This window comes from Nycticebus coucang, chromosome 5 (genome assembly GCF_027406575.1).
Source record: "Nycticebus coucang isolate mNycCou1 chromosome 5, mNycCou1.pri, whole genome shotgun sequence".
Lineage (NCBI taxonomy): Eukaryota > Metazoa > Chordata > Mammalia > Primates > Lorisidae > Nycticebus > Nycticebus coucang.
Genome location: NC_069784.1, coordinates 137,265,963 through 137,269,453, shown reverse-complemented (window position 1 = coordinate 137,269,453; position 3,491 = coordinate 137,265,963).

Here is a 3,491-nt window from a genome sequence, read left to right as displayed (position 1 = left end):
GAAATGACTACTCATGTCCCAGAGATTTAATCAAATGCCATTATCCTTTACTAAAATTTAACTTCGGGCCTAAGTGTATTTTTCCAGTAATTTCTGTACATCCATGCCTTCTGAACTGAGTTACTGGTGAGACCAGAGAGAAACCAAAAAGAGAACACTTCCAAGAATAAGTGAATTGTCAGGCACCTCTATCAGTGAGTGCAAGACAGCTCAAGTTAATAATTACCCCCATTTCGGGCGGCGCCTGTGGCTCAGTGAGTAGGGCGCAGGCCCCATATGCTAAGGGTGGCGGGTTCAAACCCAGCCCCGGCCAAACTGCAACAACAACAACAAAAAAATAGCCAGGCGTTGTGGTGGGCGCCTGTAGTTCCAGCTGCTCGGGAGGCTGAGGCAAGAGAATCGCGTAAGCCCAGGATTTGGAGGTTGCTGTGAGCCGTGTGACGCCACGGCACTCTACCTGAGGGCTGTACAGTGAGATTGTCTCTACAAAAAAAAAAAAAAAAATTACCCCCATTTTACAGTTGAAGCTGAGGCTCAAAGGGTTAACTAAGTACTGTGACTCAGGTCACATAACTGGAAAATGCTGGGGGCAGGATTCAAAGCAGACCTTCAATGTCCTGAGTGATTTAAGGCACATTTATTTAAGTGAAATTTGGACATACTGGAAGCTGTGTCTTTTAATGATTAAGATATCTAATTTCCTTGAGTCTTTTTTTCAGTATTCCAGCTGATAGTGATGTTAAATCTTCTAACATTGAAATACTGCTAGTAGTATATAGAGAAAGGATTGCTGTGCTGGGTATAAAAAAGCCTTACTATAGTTCTCTCATAATAAGCCATATAACAGTAACTCTGAATGAGAGTCGAGCTAAGTGATCTCAGAAGTCTTGTAAAGTTCTAAAATTCTGTGATTCTAAATAAAGTGTCCTCATTGAACCTAAGAAATGCAACATTGTGACCTAATTCTTTGTACCCTCAAATTAACCTGAAACAATAACAAAAAATAAGATGTCCTCATTGAGATCAGTAAATTGACTATGTTGTAATTTATGTCTCTGCCTAGGAAAACCTTATATTTAGATGGTCATGTAATGACAGTAAGAAAATTTTTAAATCTTTATCCAGTTTTTCACTCCTTGAAATAAAACATATAGACACACACACACAAATATTTTTAATGATTTTTGTTACCCTTGAGCAATACAACATATTTGGCTGAAAATCTTATATTTTTATAATTTCAAAATCTTGTTGTTTTTTTTTTACACAAAGTTGTATTAAAAGCACTAAAAAATTTCATGTAGAGCTCTTCATGGACAAAATTACTACAAGTAGAACATAAAAATTCCTTCAAGGTAGAATTTAGGTCTTATTCCTCTTTCTGCTCTTAAAACGCTTTACCAGTAGTCCACTTTCAATAATTGTTTGAATGAACCAAAGGAAAACAAAAAGAAATGCATAGACATACTTGGACTCTAGGGAGAGCAGGCAGCTGTGTCAGCTGCTCCCAGAAGCATCTGAAGATCCAAAGGATGTCTTTGCCTTCAGACATACGGAAGGGGCAGTGGGGCTGGGACTCCGTGTTTGATGCTGTGTTTTCGGGTTTTGCACACTGAATAGTATTTTGGCATGGGAGAGAAGTCTGACTCCTAAGATACATACCATGTGAGGCAACTGGACCAGAATATCCTGAGTCTATAGTGGGTCAGAAGGTGAGGACCTCTTATTTAAGCATTAAAGGTGCTTGTGTGGCAATGATGTGCTATGAGAATCATTTTCACTTTGTCATTCGCGTGTAAGATGAAAAGCAATCATATGCAGCCACGATACTCAACTGGGACACACCAGTCCAGCTTTGTCAGTTTTTAAATTTTGAAATCTTCCCACATCACTCAGTGAACAATCACAGTCTGAGCCACACTATCCAGCCTCTTCAAGAACCCTTGGGAATCTCCCCTGACCCAGCAACCAAAGGCGGAAGGCCTGGCACCCTGCCCCGACCAGGGCTGGCAGACATTCTGAGGGTTTGGCTTCCATGCTGGGCCAATTGTTGCAGGCTTTTTGATTACCTGTTTATGTTACCTTCTTTATGTAGTCAGAAAGTTATTTTACTTCACGGCTTTATCTCCATTAAATGTGGGTTATTACTAGTCTTTACTAATTGCAATGAAAATGGATTTTTTTTTGGTCTAAAACAGGAGTCCTCAAACTATGGCCCACAGGCCACATGAGGCAGTGTGATTGTATTTGTTCCCGTTTTGTTTTTTTACTTCAAAATAAGATATGTGCAGTGTGCATAGGAATTTGTTCATAGTTGTTTTGTTTTGTTTTTTTTAACTATAGTCCGGTCTTCTAACGGTCTGAAAGACAATGAATTGGCCCTGTTTAAAAAGTTTGAGGACGCCTGGTCTAAAATATGTATAGGTTCTTTGGGCATATATCCCAATTTAGAAAGGTTTACGGAAATCAAGTTTGCCCAATTAGAATGAAATACCAAAGCCTTCGGTTGTACTTTCCATCTTTGCACAAATAATATGTTAAAAAACAGGTTGTTGCCAAAGCTGAAAAGTGATTTATCCTCCTCCTCATGATAAACCCTTCACATTTCACACCAGAGGTGTCTCTTTTCTGCCCTCTCCTCAGTCCTGTAGAGCCATTCATGTTCCTTTGCTGAGCTGTACAAGTAATAGTGATGATGCCAGCATTCACCATTTCCTAATTATTCTGTGTAAGCCAGTCTGTAAAAATGTGTTAACAGTTAGATTTTATAGATCTTCAAGGGCCACCAACTTGATTAGCTGGCATTAATTACACTGCATTTTTCTCTGTATCTATTGATAATGAGCATCAATTCTTGGATGGAAATGACATGCAGCATAGTAAAATGAGTAACACTTTTTGTTTAACAGCTCTAAAATGCATGCCCTAAATTTATAGTGTGAGCCTGAAATTAAGTCGTAGTGAGAAACTGAGCTGAACCTGCCATGGAGAGCTGCATCTTGTATCATTTCTCTGTGCAGGTTAAGCTATTAAAGATGCAAAAAGAATGTGAGTAGGGAATCAGGAAAACAAACTGTTAAATTGTGAGATCAGGAAAGAGAAAAGGGATGCTCCACTGCCTACTCAAGGAGTTTAAAGAGAATCTTGTAAATCTGCCCATCAGCTGACAGGCCAGTAATAAACCACCTCCTCCCCCAGTTCCTCTGAGCTGGTGGTAGCAGAGCCAGCAGGCCCTTCTCTGAGCCAGGTTCTTGACCTCTGTAGACCAATAGCCAGACTTGACTTTATTCTGTCCCTCAGCTGACCAGCTTTCAACATTTCAGCTGGTCCCATGCCTGATTTCATGAAGGCAGACTTGTGCTTAATACAGCGGCTCCAACCAGGCCCTGTCACTCTGTGAGGCAGGCTCTCCTGGGTTGGGGCCACTCAGCACGGAGAAGTAAGGGGAAGGAGGCCTTTCATCTCTAGGCTCAGACAACTGGTTTGGGGCC